The following is a 27,173-nucleotide window of genomic DNA, read 5'->3' on the forward strand; positions in this document are numbered from 1 at the left end:
TCGGATCTGGGAGTCGTCGTCAGTCCCTGAGGACTGGCTCGATGCCGTTGTCCTCCCTGTTCGCAAACCGGGGTCTCTGGGTACTTCCCCTAAGGACTTTCGCCCTATTGCTCTCACAAGTTGTGTCTGCAAACTCTTTGAACGTATGGTTAACGTTCGTCTGATGTGGTTCCTGGAACACCATCACCTCTCCCCTTCTCAATTTGGTTTCCGCAAGTGCCGCAGCACGACAGATGTCCTGGTGAACTTGGAGGTCTATATTCGTACTGCTTTTGCTGCGAAGACCTCCGTTGTTGCCGTCCTTTTTGATCGAGAAAAGGCTTATGACACCACTTGGCGTTATCATATCCTATCTCAACTTCATTCTTTTGGCCTTCGTGGTCATCTCCCTCTCTTTCTCCGCAGCTTCCTCTCTCGTCGTTCCTTTCGGGTGCGCCTTGGTACCGCTCTCTCCCTCTTTTCAACAATACGAAGGTGTGCCCCAGGGTAGTGTTCTGAGCACTACTCTTTTTCTGGTTGCCCTCAATGGTCTTCTTTCCTCTCTTCCTTCTGGTGTCTTCTCCGCTCTCTATGTCGATGATCTTACCCTTTGTTGTCAGGGTGATGATTCGCTTCTCCTTCAACGCCGGCTTCAACTTGCCATTGATGCCGTGTCGTCTTGGGCCACAGGTCATGGCTTCAAGTTCTCTACTTCTAAGACTTGTGCTATGACTTTTACGCGGAAACGGGTTGTTCTTCGTCCCTCTTTGTCACTTTATGGTCATCCCCTTGAATACAAAGATTCCGCGAAGCTTTTGGGGTTATTTCTTGACACTCGTTTGTCTTGGTCTCCCCATATCTCTTACCTCCGTGTTGAGTGCTCTAAGGCCCTTACCCTCCTTCGGGTCTTGTCCCATACTTCTTGGGGGGCAGATAGGCGCACTCTCCTTGCTTTACATTCCTCTTCGTACTGTCTAAGCTCGATTATGGTTGCCCTGCTTATCGTCTGCTTCTCCTTCTACTCTTCGCCGTCTGATGCTTTGCACCATAACTGGGTTGCGTCTCAGTTCTGGTGCCCTTTCGTTCGACTCCCAATCCTTAGCTTGTATGTTGACCAATGGCTTTCCCATCTCTCCATGACCTGCCGTGATCGCTACTGTTCTTCGCTATCTTGCCCGCGGCTCGGGGTCCTTACAACATCCTTCCTCTCGCCTCTGTTCGTGCTTTAACTTTTACCCCTCCTGCGGTTCCTGTTTCCTCTTCACCACCTCCCGTCTTTCTGTCCGGTTATTCTCGCCTACAGGATTCTCTTTCCGTTCGTATTTCTGATGTTTCTCCTCGTGTTGGTTCCTTCTTTGCCCCCGTGGAGGGTCCCTCTTCCGCCGGTTTTGATACCATCCTTGACCCGTTATCACTAAAGCTTTCTACCCCTCTTACGGTTCTCAAACCGCCTTTTCCTCGCGCACTTTTCTTCTCACTCCCGCCTCCGTTTCTGTCTTCACCGATGGGTCTAAGTCAGCGGACGGTGTTTGGCTACTCTGTTGTTGTTTCCTGATCGCACTTATATGTGTCGCTTGCCTCGCGGAGACTAGCATCTTTAACAGCGGAACTTTATGCTATTCTCTATGCTCTTCGTCTCCTGCTTTCTCGTTGTCAGTCTTCCTTTTGTGGTTGTTGTTGACTCTCGTAGTGCCTCATGGCTCTCGGGTCTTTAATCCGGTTCATCCGGTAGTTGTCGAATCCAGCATTGGCTGTTTCTCGTTCACAGTAAATTTAAGTCGGTTGAGTTTTGTTGGGTTCCCAGCCATATTGGTGTGTCTTTAAAGGCGCGTGCGGATGCTGCTGCCAAGGAAGCTGTCCGCTCTTGTCCCATCTCTCGCAAAGGCATTCCGTTATTCCGACTTTTACCCGGGTTATCCATTCCTCAGTCCTTACCCGTTGCAGGCTTCTTGTTGTCTGTTACTGGTAACAAGCTACGTACTCTTAAATGTGTGTGTTCCTCGTGGCCGTCCTCCTTCCACCGTAACCTCGGCGGTGGGCAACAGCTCTGGCGAGGTTGCGTATGGCCATACTCGCTTAACCCATGGTCACTTGATGGAGCGCCGCCCTGACTCCTTATTGTCCTAGTTGCATCGTCCCTCTTACGGTCGTGCATGTCCTTCTTGAATGTCCTGACTTCCAGGACGAGCGTGTGTCTTGCTTTCCGACCGCCCCTCGCGGTCACCTGTCCCTCGATAGAATTCTTGGTGACTCGGATACTTTTTGATATCGTTCGCCTTATGCGTTTTTGTTCTCGTATTGGCATCCTTGGTGATATTTAGCGCCCTCTGATTATTTTGCGTACTTGATGGTGCTACATAGCCTTCCCGGTTTGGTGCCTTCTTTTGATAATTACTTACTTACTTCCCTTACCTGAAGTTCTGTATCCTTAAGCTAAGTACGGGGCATCAGTAAGTGGACCTACTCTGGTAGTAAATATTGGTGAGACCTGGGGTTAGTATTTGCCAGTGTTTTGTTTACCCTAAGTGTTGTGTTTTGTATTAGGGTACCACATGGTCTCACTACCCTAAGCTGCATCCAGCTTCAGTGCTTATCCAGTAGTACTTTACCCTAGCTTGTTATTAGTGTAAACCTTGTATCCTGTCTATGTGGACCAAGCTTTTAACGTAAGGTCTAGTGTGGTAAAGTATTATATATTATTGTTATTGGTGTGAGTGTATATGGGGGGTTGTTAAGGGGTTAATAAATAAGTACATGAATTACAGAGTATCTCTTCTTCCAAGGTGGGAGTGCAGTGATCAACCCTTAGACTAACATATATGGTCTTGTAGCAAGTTATTCACTACTGTGGATAGTTTATTTTGGGGGCCGGGCCTTTTAGCTCTCCCGTATTTGATACTCTTGTCTTCTAACTACCTTTACCCCTTAATAGTACCAGTACCCCATAGAAGCCCCACTCATATCAGTACAGCAACACCAGGAACACCATGTGAGTGTTGCAACACATAAATATCACGTTGTGAGTGATGCAACCGAGACATAACGTGGGTGTGAGTGTTGAAAACGCAGGAATAATGGGTTGTGTGTGTTGCAATGCACAGCAAATTTTGTCTGCTTTTAAATACAAAACATTCTTGTGTTCCAACAACTACTACACATTATTCCCTTGCAGCAATACTCTCCCCAATCTGTATTGCAACACTCAAAACACCTCATTTCTGTATTGAAACACTCATCACACTCTTTGTGTTGCAACACTTACAAGACATTATTACTGTGTGTTGCAACACTCACAACACATGTATGCATTCGTGTTTTACCTGTGTATTTTGTTTCTCTTTGAATGTAGATGAAGGGAAAATATTTGAAACATAAACTGAAACGCTTTATAAAAATAATTGTCTGTCCATCTGGTGTTTCTGGCTTTTCAACACTTGAGGCCAACTATAAGAAAATCAACAGCTGATCTATACGTCAAATACACTAATATTGTCTATTTTCTCTCTCATTCGTTCATTCTTAAAAACACAAATCATACACAGAAATTCTGTCATGTTATCATTGTAAATATGTCTTCTCCAAATGTACAAAATCAGCTTGAAATCGTAGTAATATTTTAGCGTTTAGCGAGAAAAAACACTGATTATTAGGGTGAACACTATGTGAACACATATAAATAAACACATCTAGGTGAACACGTCTAGGTAAATACACTGGGTGAACACATATGGTGAACATCCTTACTTATAAACAACCAATGCAAACAATTATTTATTGGATAAATTTTAATTTTAAAATAGATTAAATAATTGGCGAGAACTTTATACTTCATTTTGCTTAAGTATATTTAGATATGTGCTGTATATAAAATAAATGTTTGCTCGATCCCCGATGGTGGAAGTGGTTGGGCACCGCTCCTTCAGTCCGTCCTTATATATCCCAGCTCATCCTAATATCCTTAACAAGTGCTATATAATCATACTAGAACAGTACTTTCACCTCATTATTACCTTACCTCGTTTCCTCACATATATTTTCCCTCCCTACTGATTTTCTCTCATCATGCGTCATGTGTCACTTGATGATGTATGATGAACATCAGTGAAATCCCATCCATTGTATACAAGAGCGCCTCCCATGCCCTTGCGCCACCTATAGCTCTGCTGTTCAACAAATCCCTTGAGTGTCATACCTTCCCTGGTATCCTTAAAAAGCAAGAGTAACGCCAGTTCATAAAGGAGGTAATCCGTCAGACATAAACAACTATAGACCAATATCGAACCTCCCCATACAATCAAAAATATTGAAAAAATTATCTACAAACAGCTCTACTCCTATCTCGTAAAATTCGACATTCTTAGCCCCTGTCAGTTTGGCTTCCGCTCTCAAAAAGAGTACCAACGATGCAATTATTAGTCTCCTTCATATAATTTACTCAGCCCTTGACAAAAATGAGTTTCCAATTGGACTCTTCATTGACCTGAGAAAGGCCTTTGATACTGTTAATCACGATTACCTCTTATGTAAACTCCATCATTATGGAATCCGAGGCCATGCACTGGACTATATCCAATCCTATCTTAGTGATAGACACCAATGTGTAGCCATCAATAATATAATCTCTCCCATTCTACCAATAACCGTTGGAGTGCCACAGGGCAGCATCTTGGGACCTCTTCTATTTCTTATATACATCAATGATCTGCCTAATGTCTCATACATTCTGAAACCTATTTTGTTTGCTGATGATACTACCCTCATCTACTCCAACCCCAACCCACATACACTAAATGATGTTGTTAATAATGAACTTACATGCAGTCTCCGTGGTGTAGTGGTAAGACACTCGCCTGGCGTTCCGCGAGAGCTATGTCATGGGTTCGTATCCTGGCCGGGGAGGATTTACTGGGCGCAATTCCTTAACTGTAGCCTCTGTTTAACGCAACAGTAAAATGTGTACTTGGATGAAAAAACGATTCTTCGCGGCAGGGGATCGTATTCCAGGGACCATAGGATTAAGGACTTGCCCGAAACGCTACTCGTACTAGTGGCTGTACAAGAATGTAACAAGTCTTGTATATATCTCAAAAAAAAAAAAAAAAAAGTCCACTTATGGATGTCAACCAACAAACTAACACTTAACATAGAAAAGACCTACTACATCCTATTTGGAAGCAAATCTACAAATGCAATTCAGCTTCAGATAGACAATGTAAACATTAGCAATAAAAATGATGGAAAGTTTCTTGGCATATTCCTAGACAAGAGACTCAACTTCAGTACCAACATACAACACATAACTAAGAAAGTCTCTAAAACAGTTGGTATACTCTTCAAAATCAGATATTATGTACCTAACTCTGCTCTCATCTCTCTATATTATGCACTAATCTATCCCTATCTCAACTATAGTATCTGTGCATGGGTTCAACCACTACAAACCACCTCAAGTCCATAATCACCCAGCAAAAATCTGCTATCAGAATAATATCAAATTCTGCTTTCAGACAACACACAGCCCCCTTGTTTAACTCCCTAAACATGCTAAACATAATCTCACTCCATAAATTCTCTTGTGTCAACTACATTTACAAAACCCTGTTCTTAAATGCAAATCCTTGTCTGAAACTCTTCCTGGACAGATGTAATAGGACCCATTATCACCACACCAGAAATAAATATCTCTTTGATATCCCCAGAGTTAAACTTAATCTGTGTAAACACTCTATGCAAATAAAGGGACCCAGTTCATGGAACTCACTCCCTACTGAATTGAAAAGCTGTCCAACTTTTACATCATTCAAAATCAATACTAAAAAGTACCTAATTTCATCTTCATAGTTGTTCACTTTTTGCCTTAAAATTGTACTGTATCTATTGCTACCCAATCTCCCAACCTTTATGTTCCCAATTTGAACATCTTTACCATTGTGATCATTGCTGTCTTCTTATATGTGCTGCCAATCTGCTGTATGGTGTTTATAAATCTTGTTTATCTGTATCTTTTGCTACCCAGTCTCCCAATCCTTATGTACCCAATCTGAACATTTTTACCATTGTGATCATTGCTGTCTTATATGTGCTGTCAATCTGCTGTATGGTGTTTATTAATCTTGTTTAAATTACTAATCAAGCTGTCAATGTAATCAATCAGAGCTTTAATATAACAATGTGCTTTAATATACCTTGAGGTTACCTTGAGGTGCTTCCGGGGCTTAGCGTCCCCGCGGCCCGGTCGTCGACCAGGCCTCCTGGTTGCCGGACTGATCAACCAGGCTGTTGGACGCGGCTGCTCGCAGCCTGACGTATGAGTCACAGCCTGGTTGATCAGGTATCCTTTGGAGGTGCTTATCCAGTTCTCTCTTGAAGACTGTGAGGGTTTGCAGGTTTGGGACCAGCCCCTCTGTTATTTTCCACGTGTAAATTATTATGTATCTCTCCCGCCTGCGCTCAAGGGAGTACAGATTTAGGCTCTTTAGTCGGTCCCAATAGTTTAGATGTTTTACTGAGTGGATTCTAGCAGTAAAGGCTCTCTGCACGCTCTCCAGGTCAGCAATTTCTCCAGCTTTGAAAGGTGCTGTCATTGTGCAGCAGGACTCTACTCTAGAGAGCACAAGCGTTTGAAAAGTATCATCATCGGTATAGCATCTCTAGTGTGAAAAGTTCTTGTTATCCAACCTGTCATTTTTCTTGCAGTTGTGACGGCTACTTTATTGTGTTCTTTAAAGGTAAGGTCTTCCGACATGAGTACACCCAGATCCTTTACATTGCCTTTTCGTTCTATGTTATGATTTGCCTGAGTTTTGTACGTGGTTTCCGTTTTTATATTTTTCATTTTTTCAATAGCGCATGAGCTGGAACTTATCTTCGTTAAACACCATATTATTTTCTGTAGCCCATAGAAAGACCTGATCTACATCTGACTGGAGGTTTGCCGTGTCCTCTATGTTGCCTACTCTCATGAAGATCCTAGTGTCATCTGCAAAGGATGATACAGTGCTATAGGTTGTGTTCTTGTCTATGTCCGAAATGAGGATGAGAAAAAGTACTGGAGCAAGCACAGTACCCTGGGGGACTGAGCTCTTCACAGTTGATGGGCTGGATTTTATTTTGTTGACTATTTCACATTGGGTTCTGTTGGTCAGGAAATTGTAGATCCATCTGCCTATTTTTCCGGTAATTCCTTTTGAACGCATTTTATGTGCAATAACACCATGGTCAAATTTATCAAAAGCTTTTGCGAAATCTGTGTAAATTACATCCGCGTTATGTTTGTCTTCCATAGCATCTAATGCCATATCATAGTGGTCCAGCAACTGCGACAGGCAAGAGTGCCCTGTTCTGAAACCATGTTGTCCCCGGTTATGGAGTTGCTGTGATTCCATGTATTTTGTGATTTTACTTCTTAGCACTCTCTCAAAAATTGTTATGATGTGCGATGTTAGCGCTATCGGTCTGAAATTTTTTGCCTCTACCTTATTTCCTCCTTTATGAAGTGGTGCTATCTCTGCTGTTTTTAGTATATCAGGAATAACGCCAGTATCTAGGCTTTGTCTCCACAGAATGTGGAGGGTTTGCGATAGTGGTTTTTTACAGTTCTTTATGAATATGGAGTTCCAAGAATCCGGGCCTGGTGCAGAGTGCATAGGCATACTGTTTATGGCTTCTTCAAAATCCAGTGGGGATAGGGTGACGTCTGATATATGATTTGATGTTGGTATCGTATCCATGAAAAATTCATTTGGGTTATCAATCTTTAGTGTGTTTAATGGCTCGCTGAAAACAGAGTCGTACTGCGTCCTCAGCAGCTCGCTCATTTCTTTGTTGTCATCGGTGAAAGTTCCATCTCCCTTTCGCAGGGGCCCGATACTAGATGTGGTTTTTGATCTTGATTTTGCATAGGAGAAAAAATATTTCATATTTCTTTCTATTTCACTGATGGCCTTTTGCTCTCTTTGCCTCTCCTGGGTTTTGTATGATTCTTGTAGCTTCCGTTCAATTGTTTCTATTTCTCTACCTAATCTTCTTCGCTGTTATTGAGATAGGGTGCGACTCTCAAGTTGTTCCGCGATTCGTTTTCTTCGCCTATATAGGGAACGACGTTCCCGTTCCCATCTGCATCTCTTCCTCTTTTTTCTTAGAGGTATGCGGTTTGAACATATTTCTAGTGCTACTGAGCTTATTTTTTCCAGGCACTGGTTCAGGTTTGCATTTTCTAGCTGTTCTTCCCAGTTTATTTCTGTGAAGTCCTGGTTTATTTGCTCCCAGTTTATCTGTTTATTATTGAAGTTGAATTTGCTGAAATCTCCTCCACCGGGAATCTGGACTGGTTTTGAAGGTCTACTCCCCATGGTTGTCATAACTTCAATTAAGTTGTGATCTGAGTAACAGGTATTTGTAATCATTATGTTCCTGATCAATTCATCATTATTAGTGAAAATGAGGTCCAGCGTGTTCTCCTTCCTAGATATTTCTACTATTTGCTGGTTTAAGGCAAACTTGTCGCACATCCGTAGCAGGTCATTTGCATGTGCCTGTTCATTTAGGCTACTTCCTGGTATTCTTTCTGATATTACTGTATTAGCCAGGTGCTTCCATTTCAGGTGCCGTAGGTTGAAGTCCCCAAGCCGGATGATGTTCGGAGCTGGATTTGTGAGGTTTTCCAAGCAGTGTTCTATTTTCATTAGTTGGTCTTTAAACTGCTGACGGTTTGCCTCCGGTGACTTATATACAAGGACAATAACTACATTTAAAATCTCTATTTTGATTATCAGCACTTCCACCATATCATTTGAGGTGTTTAGCAGCTCAGTACAGATGAGTGTGTCTTTGATGTAGAGGCTGACCCCACCCTGAAGCCGGTGTTTCCTATCACATCTGAAAAGATTGTACTCTGAGATCCATATTTCACCATCATGGTAGTCCTTTGTGTGGGTTTCTGTTAGGGCTGCAAACACTGCATTTGCCTCATGAAGGAGACCATCTATAAATTGAACTTTGTTGGTTTTGCGTGTTTTTATACCCTGGATGTTGGCAAATATAAATGATGTTATCGTGTTAGTGGAAGTGCTGGAAGCCTTACTTGGTGTTAATATACTTACTAAGCTCTCTCATCTCATTTTTCTCTTGCAATGTATCTTTATCATTTATCAATTCAGATAGAAATTACCTACTTAAAATTATCTGCTAGATTAAGGACCTGCCCGAAACGCTGCGCGTACTAGTGGCTTTACAAGAATGTAAATACTGTACTATCCAATGTATTCTCACAAACCCAATGTACCTTCTTGTATATATATAAATAAATAAATAAATAAAATAGATAGAGCTAGTACATACAATGCCTAAAGCCACTATTACGCAAAGCGTTTCGGGCATGAAAAACTTAAATGACTAAAGCTTAATACTAATTGAGCATAAAGAATAAAATGAGTTGAGAACAAATAAGAAAAGAGATAAAAAAGGGGGGAACATGGCTGAAAAAGCAGCACAAATACAATTCTGTCGACAAACAGCGCCATTTAAAAAAAAAAAACAGACATTGGTTGAAAATAGAGGGGTAAGGTAGGTTACAGGGAATTTATTAGGTATAGCTTCGTTTTTATCTTAAACTGGTTGAGAGAGGTACAGTCTTTAACATGGTTGGGAAGGCCATTCCACATTCTGGGTCCCTTGATTTGTAGAGCATTTCTAGTTTGATTAAATCGTACTCTAGGAATATCAAAACTGTATTTATTTCTGGTGTGGTGCTCATGGGTTCTGTTACAACCTTCTATGAAGCTTTTGAGGTCAGGATTGGCAACATTAAACAAACATGGAGAACAATTTCACAAATATTGGGATCAAAGAAGTCTTTAAATAACAAACCGACTCTCCTGTCTAATAACGATGGTCAGCTTTCAGCCTCTGATTCTGCTATTGAGTTCAATAGGTTCTTCTCTTCCATTGGTTCATCCCTTGCTAATGATATTCCATCTTCCAGTACTGACATTAAGGACTATCTTACAGGGAACTATCCCCAGTCTCTGTACCTAGAGCCTATTAATTCCACTGACGTCAATGAGATAATCCTTTCCCTTAAAACCAAGTCTGGTGCCCTTGAGGAGATACCAACTTTAATCTACAAAAAAGCCTCCAGATCTTTAGCCCCTGCTATTGCTTTGCTCTTCAACAAGTCACTTGAACTCCAAACCTTTCCAGATATTCTAAAAAAAGCGAGAGTAACGCCTGTCCACAAATGTGGTGATCTCACAGATGTTAACAACTACAGACCTATATTAATCCTGCCAAACTTGTCAAAAATTTTTGAAAAACTAATCTATAAGCAGCTTTACTCATATCTAGCCAAACTCAATATACTTAGCCCTTGCCAATATGGCTTCAGGCCCAAAAAAAGCACTAACGATGCACTTATTAGTATGCTTAACTCGATTCATACAGCTCTTGATAAAAATGAGTTCCCTGTTGGGTTATTTGTGGACCTGCGTAAAGCTTTCGATACTGTCAACCACCAAAACCTTCTTCTTAAATTACATCATTATGGAGTCAGAGGACACTCCCTACAATACCTCAAATCCTACGTTACTGACAGGCTCCAATGTGTTTCTGTGAATAATACAATTTCTCCCACCCTACCCATCAACATTGGTGTTCCCCAGGGCAGCATACTTGGACCTCTCCTCTTTCTCATCTACATTAATGACCTTCCAAATGCCTCCCAACACCTCAAACCAATCCTATTTGCTGACGACACAACCTTCATTTACTCCAGTCCTGATCCCCTTGCTCTAAATGCCACAGTAAATACTGAGCTAAATAAAGTCCATCTGTGGCTAACTGCCAACAAACTCACCCTTAACATTGACAAAACTTTCTATATTCTGTTTGGCAATAAATCCTCTAATCAAATAAATCTCAAAATAAACAATACCCAAATTTGTAACAAATTTGATGGCAAATTCCTTGGCATTCTCATTGACCACAAGCTGAATTTCCAGGGACAAATTCTAAACATATCAAAAAAAGTTTCAAAAACTGTGGGCATTCTTTCTAAGATCAGATATTATGTACCACGCCCTGCCCTGGTGACTCTCTATTACTCCCTTATCTATCCATATCTCAACTATGGTATTTGTGCTTGGGGCTCTACTACCCAAAATCACTTACGTCCTCTAATTACTCAACACAAAGCTGCTATTAGGACAATATCCAATTCTGGCCCCAGACATCACTCGGTACCCCTACTCAAATCCCTGAATATGTTAGACATTAAGTCACTGCACATTCTCTCATGTGTACTATACATATATAAAACGCTAAACTGTAATGCCAATCCTGATCTCAAAAGCTTCATAGAAGGTTGTAACAGAACCCATGAGCACAACACCAGAAATAAATACAGTTTTGATATTCCTAGAGTACGACTTAATCAAACCAGAAATGCTCTACAAATCAAGGGGCCCAGAATGTGGAATGACCTTCCCAACCATGTTAAAGACAGTACCTCTCTCAACCAGTTTAAGTTAAAAACGAAGCTATACCTAATAAATTCCCTGTAACCTACCTTACCCCTCTATTGTCAACCCATGTATGTTTTTTGTTTTTTTTTTTGTTTTTCAAATCAACGCTGTTTTAATGTAATTTTCTGTAATAATTTGTAATTGTATTTGTGCTGTTTTTTCAACAATGTTCCCCCCTCTTTTACCTCTATTTTTATTTGTACTCAACGCATTGTTTTCTTTTTACCCATTAGTTTTAAGCTTTAGTCAGTAGTGTTTTTTCCTGCCCGAAACGCTTTGCGTAATAGTGGCTTTAGGCATTGTATGTACTAGCTCTTATCTATAAAGCCAACAAACTTTGTAAAATCTCTTTATGTATGTACCTTTGCCTAAATAAAAATTATTATTATTATTATTATATTATTATTATTATTATAATTATTATTACAGTTCAGCGTTTTATATATGTATAATACACATGAGAGAATGTGCAGTGACTTAATATCTAACATATTTATTTTATTTATTTATTTATTTATATATATATACAAGAAGGTACATTGGGTTTGTGAGAATACATTGAATAGTACAGTATTAACACTCTTGTAAAGCCACTGGTACGCGCAGCGTTTCGGGCAGGTCCTTAATCTAGCAGATAATTTTAAGTAGGTAATTTCTATCAGAATTGATAAATGATAAAGATACATTGCAAGAGAAAAATGAGATGAGAGAGCTTAGTAAGTATATTAAAGCACATTGTTATATTAAATCTCTGATTGATTACATTGACAGCTTGATTGGTAATTTAAACAAGATTAATAGACACCATACAGCAGATTAACAGCACATATAAGACAGCAATGATCACAATGGTAAAGATGTTCAGTTTGGGTACATAAAGGTTGGGAGATTGGGTAGCAATAGATACAGTGCAATTTTAAGGCAAAAGGTGAAAAACTATGAAGATGAAATTAGGTACTTTTTAGTATTGATTTTGAATGATGTAAAAGTTGGACAGCTTTTCAATTCAATAGGGAGTGAGTTCCATAAACTGGGTCCCTTTATTTGCATAGAGTGCTTACACAGATTAAGTTTAACTCTGGGGATATCAAAGAGATATTTATTTCTGGTGTGGTGATAATGGGTCCTATTACATCTGTCCAGGAAGAGTTTCAGACAAGGATTTGCATTTAGGAACAGGGTTTTGTAAATGTAGTTGACACAAGAGAATTTATGGAGTGAGATTATGTTTAGCATGTTTAGGGAGTTAAACAAGGGGGCTGAGTGTTGTCTGAAAGCAGAATTTGATATTATTTATTATTAATGATACCCAGATTTTTGCTGGGTGATGATAGACTTGAGGTGGTTTGCAGTGGTTGAACCCCATGCACAGATACCATAGTTGAGATAGGGATAGATTAGTGTGTAATATAGAGAGACGAGAGCAGAGTTAGGTACATAATATCTGATTTTGGAGAGTATACCAACTGTTTTAGAGACTTTCTTAGTTATGTGTTGTATGTGGGTACTGAAGTTGAGTCTCTTGTCTAGGAATAGGCCAAAAAACTTTCCATCATTTTTATTGCTAATGTTTACATTGTCTATCTGAAGCTGAATTGCATTTGTAGATTTGCTTCCAAATAAGATGTAGTAGGTCTTTTCTATGTTAAGTGTTAGTTTGTTGGTTGACATCCATAAGTGGACTTTTTTTAGTTCATTATTAACAACATTATTTAGTGTATGTGGGTTGGGGTTAGAGTAGATGAGGGTAGTATCATCAGCAAACAAAGTAGGTTTCAGAGATTTGAGTAGGGGTACCGAGTGATGTCTAATGCCAGAGTTGGATATTGTCCTAATAGCAGCTTTGTGTTGAGTAATTAGAGGACGTATGTTACGGCCCTCTCGGGACGCAACGGGGTTCTTACTCTGATGTTATTAGAGGAAGTAGTATCCGGCCCCAAGCCAGCAGTGGCTTTCAAGGAATGAGATCCGTGACGCAATAAACTTAAAGGGGGGAAGGGAAAGAAAGTTAAGAACTTAAGACTATAATTGTTACCATCACCAAATAAATAATATATATAAAAGAGTGCACAGGGGGAGGGGTATTAACACTGTACAGGGGAAATACACAATCGTCTTCTGCTGAAGACTCTGGATCCAGACTCTCGGTGCTGAGTCCTCGGTGCTTTCGTGGTCTCTTGACGAATCCTTCGACCAAGCTGAGTCTACCCCAAACACAGGCCAGCCAAAACACAGTTCCACTGGGGGCACCGCCGTGGAGGCCGTCAACCACAAGTCCAGCAGGTCTGCTGGCTGGTTCCGGATCAGCAAGGCTGGTCAGGCCACTGCACGAGCGATACTAGGGTAGCGCCCTAGTCAGGAGCCTCGTGTGATACCACAAATCACTCTCCTGTCCTCAGTACCCCAGTGGATAATCGTCTCCAGCAGTCGGTCCCGGGTAATCCTTCTACTGCCACTCCACTGACAGGGTAACACCACAGTGTTCTTCCGGGGGACGACTTCACAGCTGCTGCAGCAAAGCACAAGGTATGGGGACGGCTGCCTTGGGTAGACTGACTCAACTTCCATCACAGCAGTCCCAGGTCGACTCTGTAAGCAGACACGTCATCAATAACTGGGACACTAAAACACCTCACTTACAGGCTCAGACACAAACGCCCGACATATCCACTCCATAGATGGCGTTGTAGTCTGAGCACCACCTCACCAGAGGTCAGCGGCGGCGGTGTTGAGCGCTCAACAGGAGTGGAAACTGGCCCTTGTGGCCAGTACACGTCATCCTCACCAGGTGTCGTCGTCCGTTTGGAGGGGGTTTCGGGAGCTGACCCACAGATGGCGCGGTCGTCACTGCTCCGTGCTCGGATGCTGGATCCGGGTTCGTAACAACGTAAATGATTTTGGGTAGTAGAACCCCAAGCACAAATACCATAGTTGAGATATGGATAGATGAGGGAGTAATAGAGAGTCACCAGGGCAGGGCGGGGTACAAAATATCTGATCATAGAAAGAATGCCAACAGTTTTTGAAACTTTTTTTGATATATTTAGGATGTGTCTCTAGAAATTCAGCTTGTGGTCAATGAGAATGCCAAGGAATTTGCCATCTAATTTGTTACAAATTTGGGTATAGTTTATTTTGAGATTTATTTGATTAGAAGATTTATTGCCAAACAGAATATAAAAAGTTTTGTCCCTGTTAAGGGTGAGTTTGTTGGCAGTTAGCCAAAGATGGACTTTATTTAGCTCAGTATTTACTGTGGCATTTAGAGCAAGGGGGTCAGGACTGGAGTAAATGAAGGTCGTGTCGTCAGCAAATAGAATTGGTTTGAGGTGTTGGGAGGCACTTGGAAGGTCATTAATGTAGATGAGAAAGAGGAGAGGGCCAAGTATGCTGCCCTGAGGAACACCAATGTTGATGGGTAGGGTGGGAGAAATTGAATTATTCACAGAAACATACTGGAGCCTGTCAGTAAGGTAAGATTTGAGGTATTGCAGGGAGTGACCTCTGACTCCATAATGATGTAATTTAAGAAGAAGGTTTTGGTGGTTGGCAGTGTCAAAAGCCTTACGCAGGTCCACAAATAACCCAACAGGGAACTCATTTTTATCAAGAGCTGCATGAATCAAGTTAATCATACTAATAAGTGCATTGTTAGTGCTTTTTTTGGGTCTGAAGCCATATTGGCAAGAGCTAAGTATATTGTGTTTTGCTAGATAAGAGTAAAGCTGCTTGTAGATTAGTTTTTCAAAATTTTTTGACAAGTTAGGCAGGATTGATATAGGTCTGTAGTTGTTAACATCAGTGGGATCACCACATTTGTGGACAGGGGTTACTCTCGCTTTTTTTTTTAGGATATCTGGAAAGGTTTGGAGTTCAAGTGACTTGTTGAAGAGCAATGCAATAGCAGGGGCTAAAGTTCTGGAGGTTTTTTTGTAAATTAATGTTGGTATCTCCTCAAGGGCACTAGACTTGGTTTTAAGGGAAAGGATTATCTCATTGACGTCAGTGGAATTAGTAGTCTTTAGGTACAGAGACTGTGGATAGTTACCTGTAAGATAGTCCTTAACGTCAGTATTGGAAGATGGAATATCTTTTGCAAGGGATGACCCAATGGAAGAGAAGAACCTATTGAACTCAATAGCAGAATCAGAGGCTGAAAGCTGACCATCGTTATTGGACAAGAGTGTTGGTTTGTTATTTAAAATCTTCTTTGATTCCAATATTTGTGAAATTGTGCTCCAAGTTTTTCAATGTTGCTCTTTATTTATGTAAATTTATCTTCGTAGTATTTAGTTTTGGCTCGTCTAATTATCTTAGATAGCAATAACAAGTAATTCTTTACATTAATTTCAGTGGGTGACACAGTTCATCTGCCAGTTCTTTTATAACTTGTGATGTAATTTCGTTTACACCTGGGACTTTTGAGTCGTTGGCCCAATGTACCTTCTTGTATATATAAAATAAATTTATAAATTTACGATGCTTACTGTTTGAGACATTTAATTTTGCTATATTTCGTATATGACAAGTGAAATTCAGTTCCTTGTCAATGTGAACACCAAAAATAATTTTCCAACTACTCTGCTTTCAATTTGGGTATTATTAATTGTTAGTGTAATATGATCCATAGCAAAAAAAAAGTCATTGAGCGTTCCTCGTACAACAGGTGTTAAGGTCACTAACCAGAAGAGTCACCCCATAAATGTATCTCGTTTTCTGTCAAACAAGAATCACAGAGAATGTTGAAATTTGTCAATTACATAAACTGTGTAACTTCAGAGATATCTAAGTCAATATGTGGATTTATTCCGTGATAGCGTGACAATTATAGACCAAGTAACATAAATAAGTTAAAATACAAGCCTAAGGGACATGTGGGAGCACTGGATAAAACTGGGTTAAAATGTTTATCATAAATGTATAAAATTATCGATTATATCATTTATTTATTTATTATTTATTTATTATACAGTATATACATTGCCTGCATATTTATATATTTATTTATTTATATACAAGAAGGTACATTGGGGATTAACAGAGAACATAGAAATTGAGTTGATTTTACATTCTTGTAAAGCCACTAGCACGCATAGCGTTTCGGGCAAATCCTTAAACTAACAGAAAATTTTAGACTATTCACAGCAAAATTAACATAAAAATGTTTACAGGTACTTTACAGCTTTACTATAAAGGTACAGATAATTTTAAGTTGAATAATTACAGCAAATCGTCAAAAATGTTTACATGAACATTGCAAGAACTTTTGACTCAAAAGCAGATTAGAACAATATATACACAATAATAACAATACACAGCAATGAAAGGATTACTAGGTACATTAGGATAACATTTTAGGGTTATACATTGGTTCACTGAAGCACAGTATGAGGATCATTTCAAGGAATAATGCAGCAGGATATGTACTCAATACAACAACCATGATATCAGATGATATCTAAGATTACAATGGTAAAGCAACATGGCTTAGGCACAAATATTGGGGGATTTGGTAGCACTAGATACAATGCCAGATAAAGCACCAGGTAGAAAACTATGAAGATAAAATAAGGTAATTTTTGGTTTTATTTTTGAATAAGGCAAAAGTTTGACAGTTTTTCAATTCATTAGGGAGTGAGTTCCATAGACTGGGTCCCTTTAATTGCATAGTGTGTTTACACACATTAAGTTTGGCCCTGGGGATATCAAAGAGATATTTATGTCTGGTGTAGTGATAATGGGTTCTATTACATCTGTCCAGGGAGAGTTTCAGAACAGGGTTTACACTTAAGAACAGGGTTTTACAAATGTAATTGACACAGGAGAAAGTGTGGAGATTATGAACTTATGTTTAGCATGTTGAGGGATTTAAACAGGGGGAGCTGAGTGTTGTCTGAAAGCAGAGTTTGTTATTGTTCTGATAGCAGATTTTTGTTGGGTGATGATGGGCTTGAGGTGGTTTGCAGAGAGACCCCCTTGCACAGATACCATAATTAAGATAGGGATCATCTTTCTAAACCCACATGTGTACGCCCACGACGCTCACAGGGCGTGTGTACGCCCACGACGCTCACAGGGCGTGTGTACGCCCACGACGCTCACAGGGCGTGTGTACGCCCACGACGCTCACAGGGCGTGTGTGTACGCCCACGATGCCCACAGGGCGTGTGTACGCCCACGACGCTCACAGGGCGTGTGTACGCCCACGACGCTCACAGGGCGTGTGTACGCCCACGACGCTCACAGGGCGTGTGTACGCCCACGACGCTCACAGGGCGTGTGTGTACGCCCACGATGCCCACAGGGCGTGTGTACGCCCACGACGCTCACAGGGCGTGTGTACGCCCACGACGCTCACAGGGCGTGTGTACGCCCACGACGCTCACAGGGCGTGTGTACGCCCACGACGCTCACAGGGCGTGTGTACGCCCACGACGCTCACAGGGCGTGTGTACGCCCACGACGCTCACAGGGCGTGTGTACGCCCACGACGCTCACAGGGCGTGTGTACGCCCACGACGCTCACAGGGCGTAAGTAAGTATATCATTTAGGCTACACAGTGAATCAGCTTTAGGCAATCTTACAGATGCACTTCACAATATTAACTGGGATTCTGAATTCAATAATACCCATGATATAAATTCATTAGCTAACCTCTTCCTCTCCAAAACTCTAAGCCTCTACAACCTTCATTGTCCCCTTCTTACCAAGCAAGTAACTGACAAAAGATTAAACAATCCATGGCTCACAAGTGGCATTCTCAACTCAATCAACAAGAAACATGAATATGAAAAGAAACTTAGGATTGGCCTAGTTTCAAAGGAAGTAGTTAAAAGGTACTCATCAATGCTTACCAGTATCATAAGAGAGGCAAAACTTGCATATTATGTGAATAGATTCAATGAAGCAAAAGGCAACATGAAAAGCACTTGGAAAACAATCTCTAGTATCCTAGGAACTAAACAACACTCACATAACCAAATAAAACTCTACAAGGATGGGGATATACCGTCAACTGATTTAGAAATGGCAAATGAATTTAATAGTTTCTTTTCATCGGTTGGTGCTAATCTTGCCAGTAAAATCCCACAGACTTAGACACATATTAACACATATCTCTCAGGCAGCTATCCAAACTCTCTTCTCCTTTCACCAATCAGCCCGGCAGATGTTGTGTCCATCATACACTCTCTAAAAGCCAAGGCAGGGAACACCAGTGAAATTCCGTCCATTGTATACAAGAGAGCCTCCCATGCCCTTGCCCCACCCATAGCACTACTGTTCAACAAATCTATAGAGTGTTACACCTTCCTTGATATCCTTAAAAAAGCAAGTGTAACGCCAGTCCATAAAGGAGGCAATCCGGCGGACATAAACAATTATAGACCAATATCAAATCTACCCATTCTATCAAAAATATTTGAAAAAATTATTTACAAACAGCTCTATTCCTACCTCGTAAAATTCGATATACTCAGGCCCTGCCAGTTTGGCTTTCGGTCCCAAAAGAGCACCAACGATGCAATCATTAGTCTCCTTGCCGTAATCTACTCAGCCCTTGACAAAAATGAGTTTACGATTGGTCTCTTCATTGACCTAAGAAAAGCCTTTGATACTGTTAATCACAACTACCTCTTACTTAAACTCCAGCACTATGGAATCCGAGGCCTTACCCTTGACTACATCCGATCCTATCTTAGTGACAGACACCAATATGTAACCATCAATGATACAACTTCTTCCACTCTACCAATTACCGTTGGAGTGCCACATGGCAGTATCTTAGGACCTCTTCTATTTCTTATATATATAAACGATCTGCCTAATGTCTCTAATATTCTCAACCCTATATTGTTTGCTGACGATACTACCCTTATCTATTCAGACCTCAACCCACATACACTAAATAATGTTGTGAATAATGAATTAAAAAAAGTCCACTTATGGATGTCAACGAACAAACTAACATTAAACATCGAAAAGACTTACTACATCTTATTTGGAAGCAAATCATCAAATGCAATTCAGCTACAGATAGACAACATTAACATCAGTAATAAAAATGATGGCAAGTTTCTTGGCCTATTCCTAGACAAGAGACTCAACTTCAGCACCCACATTCAACACATAACTAAGAAAGTCTCTAAGACAGTTGGTATACTCTCCAAAATCAGATATTATGTTCCTAACTCTGCTCTCCTCTCACTATATTATGCACTAATCAACCCCTATCTTAATTATGGTATCTGTGCATGGGGATCTACCACTGCAAACCACCTTAAGCCCATCATCACACAGCAAAAATCTGCTATCAGATTTATAACTAACTCTGCTTTCAGACAACACTCAGCTCCCTTGTTTAAATCCCTAAACTTGCTAAATATTAACTCCCTCCACACATTCTCTTGTGTCAACTACATTTACAAAACCCTGTTCTTCAATGTAAACCATGCTCTGAAACTCTCCCTGGACAGATGTAATAGGACCCATTATCACCACACCAGAAATAAATATCTCTTTGATATCCCCAGGGGTCAAACTTAATCTGTGTAAACACTCTATGCAAATTAAGGGACCTAGTCTATGGAACTCACTCCCTAGTGAATTGAAAAACTGTAAAACTTTTGCCTTATTTAAAAACAAAACCAAAAAGTACCTAACTTCATCTTCTTAGTTTCCTACAATGAGCTTTAAATTTGCTCTGTACCTAGTGTTACCCAATCTCCTAATTTTTATGTAATATCAAACAACCTTATCATTGTGTTCATTGCTGTCTTCTTTTATGTGCTAACCATATGCTGTATTGTGACTACCAATTTTTGTCAACTACCGTTCAAGCTGTCATTGCAATCAATCTTATATTGTTTCTGCTGTATTGTGCCTACCAATTTGTTGTCAACTACCATTCAAGCTGTCATTGCAATCAATCTTAGCTACCTATGTGCTTTAATATACTGTATCTACAATTTTCTCTCATCTTTTTTTCATTCCATGTAACTGTTATCATTTTTTTGTCTATAAATTTTGCAAGTATTTACCTCCTTAAAATTTTCTTAGATTAAGGACCTGCCCGAAACGCTGCGCGTGCTAGTGGCTTTACAAGACTGTAATTACCATATTATGTATCCTCACATTCCCAATGTACATTCTTGTATATGCATAAATAAATAAAATAAATAAATAAGTATGGGAGCCGCCATGCCGCGTCTGGCTTGCTGTGTTAGTCCTGGGGCCCTCAACCGTTCCTGGTATGGGAGCCACCATGCCCTGTCTGGCTTGCTGTGTTAGTCCTGGGGCCCTCAACCGTTCCTGGTATGGGAGCCACCATGCCCTGTCTGGCTTGCTGTGTTAGTCCTGGGGCCCTCAACCGTTCCTGGTATGGGAGCCACCATGCCCCGTCTGGCTTGCTGTGTTAGTCCTGGGGCCCTCAACCGTTCCTGGTATGGGAGCCACCATGCCCCGTCTGGCTTGCTGTGTTAGTCCTGGGGCCCTCAACCGTTCCTGGTATGGGAGCCACCATGCCCCGTCTGGCTTGCTGTGTTAGTCCTGGGGCCCTCAACCGTTCCTGGTATGGGAGCCACCATGCCCCGTCTGGCTTGCTGTGTTAGTCCTGGGGCCCTCAACCGTTCCTGGTATGGGAGCCACCATGCCCCGTCTGGCTTGCTGTGTTAGTCCTGGGGCCCTCAACCGTTCCTGGTATGGGAGCCACCATGCCTCGTCTGGCTTGCTGTGTTAGTCCTGGGGCCCTCAACCGTTCCTGGTATGGGAGCCACCATGCCTCGTCTGGCTTGCTGTGTTAGTCCTGGGGCCCTCAACCGTTCCTGGTATGGGAGCCACCATGCCACGTCTGGCTTGCTGTGTTAGTCCTGGGGCCCTCAACCGTTCCTGGTATGGGAGCCACCATGCCCCGTCTGGCTTGCTGTGTTAGTCCTGGGGCCCTCAACCGTTCCTGGTATGGGAGCCACCATGCCCTGTCTGGCTTGCTGTGTTAGTCCTGGGGCCCTCAACCGTTCCTGGTATGGGAGCCACCATGCCTCGTCTGGCTTGCTGTGTTAGTCCTGGGGCCCTCAACCGTTCCTGGTATGGGAGCCACCATGCCACGTCTGGCTTGCTGTGTTAGTCCTGGGGCCCTCAACCGTTCCTGGTATGGGAGCCAATTTAGTTCTGAGATGCTTGTTTGTCGCTCTGTGTTGTACTTTCTCCGCAGCAGATATGTTCTGAAGCTGAGGCCTCTATGCTTGATACAGCAGTCCAAATGTGGCCGTACCAGAGATGTTTACAGTTCAATAACTTTATTTTCCTTGAAAATAAAGTTGACTTTCTTACTTGAGTTCCCAATTGTTGTGCAACTTTCAATGACTTGTCCCCGTGCATGCAGTCCCCGTGGTGCAGTGGTGAAACCCTAGCCCCAGCACTTCGCGAACAGTATAGTCTGAGTTCGTATCCTGGCCGGGGAGGATTGACTAGGTTCCAATCCTTAACTGTACACCTCTCTTCACCCAGCAGTGAAACGATCTGACGGGTCGTATTCCGGGGTTTTAATTAAGATTAATATTAATCTTAGGACCTAACTGTATTAGAATAAAGGACCTGCCCGAAACGCTATGCGTGCTAGTGGCTTTACAAGAATGTAAAAACTGGTGGACCATCCAAGTCCACCAGTAGTAGGCGTAGGTAAGTAAGTAGGCGTCCATCAGTGTCAGGAGACTATGGAGTTGCGCTCTGGTTGTCGGTCTGGAGTGGCCTCTCCAGGGCGCAAAGCCCGGGTAGGTTGATACGGGGGAGAAGCTGTCACCCATGCAGCAGGTCCCCCTCTCCACAGCACAGAACGTCTCAATTGGAAAGGCAAACGCCAATAAGACAGGTTCCAGCGCCGTCGCAGGAACTGTCAGGACGAGGTTGAAGGCAACAAGGAACTGCCCCCAGGGGGCTCCAGCTCCGGAGTTAACCTCGAAGTTGGTACAAGAAGGCACAGGGACTCCAACCCCAGAGTCTTTTTTGTTGTTGTTACTCTTTTTTGTGGGGGGAAAGGAGGAAAATTGGGGAAATAAAGGAGGAAACTTAGGAAAAATGGGGGAACCACTGACAAGCTGCCGGCTTCCCGTCTCCGTCGTGACCGCTAGACACAAGGTTACTTTAGGCATTAGGACACTATAGGAATTATCATCATCAGGAAAAGATCTCAGATAATTATCACACTTCGATATCTAAGTAGTTCCTCCTTATTACAAATTTGTTTAATACGTTCCTCGAGCCTCCGTGGCACAATTGGTTAGCGCGTTCGGCTGTTAACCGAAAGGTTGGTGGTTCGAGCCCACCCGGGGGCGATTATTTAGGCCAACTCTAGGGGTTGACCTCAGACAAGACCGACATAACACACTTGACAGCGACGTCACACTTGGCCCCGTGATCCAGCCCGTCCTCCTCAAGTCTCCCAACGTCAACAAACTCTCGCGCGTAAGTGACGTTATCCTAACACAACAGAGAACGGCACAGTATGTCAACGTCGCGACCCATCCTCCTGTTTACACAGTAGTTGTTGTATATGCTCCATAGTACAAACGTTGACGTACTAAGTCATTACATAATAGTACTTACTGATCACTTTATAGTCTGAAGTCTTAATTATAGTCTTAATTATAGACTCTTTATAGTCGGAAGTGAAGTATATAGTACTAATTACTTTATAGTCTGGAAAAATAAAGCTAAAAAAACATATATTCCTACGTCTAGTATAGCACACATATGTATGATATTAGGCCTCAGATTGCGTGTATTAGGCCTAGGAAGGTTCAGTTAGTTAAGGTTGTCTTTGCAACATAAATATAAAATCTTTTTCCGGTTTGTCTAAATTCAATAGTTCAGATTTCTACTTTGTAATTGCGTTATACGTCGATATATTAACTTTGGTCCTCATCGTTACTATAAGTACTACCAACACAAGAGGATGGGCTGCAGTTTCACGAGCCGCTACCATTTTCTAGTACGACAATTGTTGGTCTTGTTAAGAGTATTCGTCAAAAGGCGCCGTTCTATTAGGAGGACGGGTTGAACAGCTACATACCGAGTATTGGCGGCATAACACAACAATTTAGAAAATAATATATAGTTATAAACAGCCTCCCAGTCCTTTGGAGCTCATCAACTGTTTAATATGTGTAAAGTCGCCAAAGACTGAGATAACATGTTCGTAAGTACTTGCGTAACTGACTGATGAATCACGGTCCAGACACTAAATATAATTCTTATGCTTGGAATGTTTACATGCAAGAAGAGTTGCTATAGACCTCAACAAACACGACAGATCAGCCTCCAGGGCTGAGTGGATCCCATACTTATCCTGTAGACCCCAAGTATACCTATCCTGTGAGCGTTAGTGCCTCCAATACATGTCCTGTTCATGAGTGGTAGTGAACCCATACCCATCGTGTGCAGCAGTGATCACATACCCATGCTATGATGTATGTCATACGCAGCTGGCTGTGCACAGTAGCCATGATGTGCGCATCCCATGCGCAAGATCAGTGCGTACTGGTGCGTTACTGCGCAGAAACACTGATACTTTTATTTATGAAGAAAATATTACCAATTATAATATTATAAAAGATGTATAAAATGTATCATCCAAATAATATGAGCAGCAGAGTGGCGCAGTGGAAGCGTGCTGGGCCCATAACCCAGAGGTCCGTAGATCGAAACTACGCTCTGCTACGAAATTGTTTTAATGTATTAATAATGTTTCTTCATTACAAATGTAGGTACATAGAAGTGTCTTGCTACCCCCTTCAATATAAGTAATTACAAATTACAGGTTGAGCTAGCTATATGTTACAAAATAAAGGCACAATAACGAATGTGGGAGATTTGTACCTGAATTTACCTGTCTCTGGTGTTCTCGACGGATAGTGGAAGCCATCGGCTTGTCAAAGATCCCTCTTTCCCCCATGGTTCACGAGGATTGTTTCTATTTGGATTTTGAACTGAGGTGTTATATCTTGGTATTTAACGACTTCGCTAGTTAGACAATTCCATGGGATAACCCTAGATTATAATATAGTTAATTTAATATGCACCCCATACCCGTCCTGTGGGCGGTAGTGGGAAGAGTTACAGAGGCACATAATGGGCTCAGGGACTGAACCCCACAATTAATTTAGCTGAGCAAGTTAATCTTGCTGAGAGAGTTACAAAATTCAATGCACATCATCACATCAACAATGGGCTCGAGACCGCCCACAAGTACAGTTTCTAAATTAAGCAACTGACATGTGGAGAGCCCTACAGCGAGAAACATTTGTACACTAACCAACTGTGTTACGGAGGCTACGCTCTCTAAAACCTTACAAATATTTCCTCCTGCTTCTTACCGCTCCCTCCCGCCATCGAAAGCCCTAATATCACTTCCTCCTGCTTCCTCCCGCTCTCTGAAGCTCTACTAACACTTCCTACCACTCTCTGAACCCATAAAAATACTTCCTCCTGCTCGCTCCCACTCTCTGAAACCCTATTAATATTTCCTTCTGCTACCTCCCACTTCCTCCCGCTCTCTGAAGCCTTAAAAATATTCCCTCCTGCTCTCTGAAGCCCTAATACCACCACCTCCTGTTTCCTCATGAAGCTCATACCTTACAAATACTTTCTACTGCTTCCTACCACTAGCTCCTGCTCTCTGAAGCCCTAAAATCATTTCTTCCTGCTTCCTCCCGCTCTCTGAAACCTTACAAATTATTTTTCCTGCTTCCTGCCACTCGCTCCCGCTCTCTGAAGCCCTAACAACAATTCCTTCCGCTCTCCGAATCCCTAAAAATACTTCCTCCTGTTTCATCCCGCTCTCTGAAGCCTTAAAAACACTTCCTCCTGCTTCTTGAAGCCCTAAAATCACTTTCTCCTGCTTTTTCCCGCTCGCTCCTGTTCCCTGAAGCCTTAAAAATACTTCCTACTGCTTCCTCCCACTCTCTGAAGCCTTAATAACACTTCCTCCTGTTTCCTATAACAAATGTTCTAGAGATGTGTAAATATTTAATTCAAAATGATCTGCTACCAGAAATTTTGGCCAAATATCCCCAGTTTGCTAACTGTAGGTAGTACCTAAGTGATTGTATGCTATCCACCGCTGCCCACTGGAGGGGGGGCGGTGTGCAGGACAAACATATCAGTTGTGACACTAGCTCTCCACATATGTCAGTTGCTTAATTTAGAAACCGTACTTGTGGTTAATCGCTAACCCATTTATGATGTGACGACTTATACTGAATTTTGTAACTAGCTTATCAAGATTGAAACGTGCTTAACTAAGTGAATTGTGGGGTTCAGTCCCTGAGCCAATTATGTGCCTCTGTAACCCCTTCCACTACCACCCACAAGATGGGTATGGGGTGCATAATAAGTGAACTAAACTAAACGAAATCTCTTGTAGCGAGTATAAGTTTACTCGCTACAGGTTCTCTCTACTGCTACTGCTGCATGATGTGGACCGCTGCCACCTGTCATGGAACGCTCCCAACAAACTTACTACAGCGATGATTTTCACGGCGATCATCTCTGCAGTTTCATCAACTACAGCTTGCTGCACCGCGAGCGTTACTTACTCATCTGACAGTTTAATCAGCAACTACGTCATGTGGGATCTAGAGTCTATCCTGCCGATTCTCCGTCGCTGCCAGGGCACTGCTTGTTCTACAGGGACTCCCACGAAAGCTGCTTTTTCGTCAGATTCCCTCGTTGTCCTAACTACGTGCCTACATTACCTCTTATTGTCCTGGTGCCCGAACGCATCCGCCCTGGATCTAAATGCTCCACCAGCGACCCAAGGACGCAACAATCATGCACATTCTTCTCTCCTGCTACACCGAGCTTGTCCACACACTGCCTGCATCTTTTGGTACCAGACTACATGTTCAACAGCGACCCAGGGAACAGTAGCCTCATATTTTTTGTTGTATTGCTTTTCTTTCTTTCCCTGGCAGGGGAAGTCCTGAGCGAGTAAACTTATACTCGCTCCATTATCTCATCATCTTAATGGCATAACTAATTACACAAGCTATAATCCTATCCAAATTTACAGGTAACGGTTTTTCCACCCTCCTACTTACTGTGAGGTGTAGTCACCGTATAAAAGCCAGCGATTTGAGAATAGCAAAACAGTACAATCTCCAATCAAGAATGTAGTACTCGGTGTAGGCAGTTCTAATCGACCCAAGACGCTACAGCTTCGACACAAAGCAGATAGCAGACTACGACCGCATCGAGCAACAACGCTCTCGCTCCTCGAGTTCAGACACTCGCAATTCCCAATCGAGCCGTCACGCTCTCCCACATAGAGCTCCGCGACTCCGGCCTCAGCTCTCTGCTCTGCTCTAAGCTCCGTCTGAACGTCTACGACAATGCTACCAACCTACTTCTGTAATCAAGACTACTAAATAAATATGAAACTCACTAAACACTGTGTATCTAATCTACCCAACAACGTAACATGATCGTACGTTAGACTCTCATGTTATCGTGACGTCACACACGCCGTACACATATAAAACAGGATATTCTCTCTATTTTCGTTATTAAATCTTTTATAATTTACATAATTACTCAAGCAATGTGTTTTGATCATATTATATCGCTGAAGAAAAACAATTAACCGGATTTGGTCCATATAATAACAGGTCACTATACTTCAG

At 41.9% G+C, this 27,173-nt stretch overlaps 2 non-coding genes across 2 annotated transcripts; both read left to right on the top strand.

The window, feature by feature from the left end:
• Positions 1-22,752: 22,752 nt before the first annotated feature.
• On the top strand, positions 22,753-22,826 carry TRNAN-GUU (transfer RNA asparagine (anticodon GUU)). Its single transcript has one exon. It is a non-coding gene; the product is annotated as a tRNA-Asn (tRNA).
• Positions 22,827-24,138: 1,312 nt separating this feature from the next.
• TRNAM-CAU (transfer RNA methionine (anticodon CAU)) lies at positions 24,139-24,210 on the top strand. Its single transcript has one exon. It is a non-coding gene; the product is annotated as a tRNA-Met (tRNA).
• Positions 24,211-27,173: the final 2,963 nt, after the last annotated feature.

This window comes from Procambarus clarkii, unplaced genomic scaffold, assembly GCF_040958095.1.
Source record: "Procambarus clarkii isolate CNS0578487 unplaced genomic scaffold, FALCON_Pclarkii_2.0 HiC_scaffold_667, whole genome shotgun sequence".
Taxonomy (NCBI): domain Eukaryota; kingdom Metazoa; phylum Arthropoda; class Malacostraca; order Decapoda; family Cambaridae; genus Procambarus; species Procambarus clarkii.